The sequence below is a fragment of the Orycteropus afer genome, unplaced genomic scaffold (genome assembly GCF_000298275.1).
Source record: "Orycteropus afer afer isolate SDZICR_OR568_19922 unplaced genomic scaffold, OryAfe1.0 scaffold00026, whole genome shotgun sequence".
NCBI classification, from domain to species: Eukaryota; Metazoa; Chordata; class Mammalia; order Tubulidentata; family Orycteropodidae; genus Orycteropus; species Orycteropus afer.
Genome location: NW_006921613.1, coordinates 9,824,590 through 9,825,100, shown reverse-complemented (window position 1 = coordinate 9,825,100; position 511 = coordinate 9,824,590).

Genomic DNA, 511 nt, shown 5'->3' with positions numbered 1-511 from the left:
TTGAACACCAATGACCAAAAACTAGAAGAATTGTGGGATGACATCAAGAACATCATCCATGAAGAAAGCAAGAGGTCATTAAAAATGTGAGAAAGAAAGAACAGACTAAAATGGATGTCAGAAAATACTCTGAAACTTGCCCTTGAGTGAAGAGTAGCTAAGGCAAATAGAAGAAATGACAAGATAAAAGCACTGAACAGAAGATTTCAAAGAGCAGCTCAAGCAGACAAAGCCAATTACTATAATGAAATGTGCAAAATCCTGGAGTTAGAAAACCAAAAGGGAAGAACATGCTTGGCATTTCTCAAGCTGAAAGAACTGAGGAAAAAATGTAAGCCTCGAGTTGCAATATTGAAAGATTCTATGGGCAAAATATTGAATGATACAGGAAACATCAAAAGAAGATGGAAGGAATACACACAGTCACTGTACCAAAAAGAACTGGTTGATCTTCATCCATTTCAGGAGGTGGCATATGTTCAAGAACCAATGGTATTGAGGGAAGAGGTCG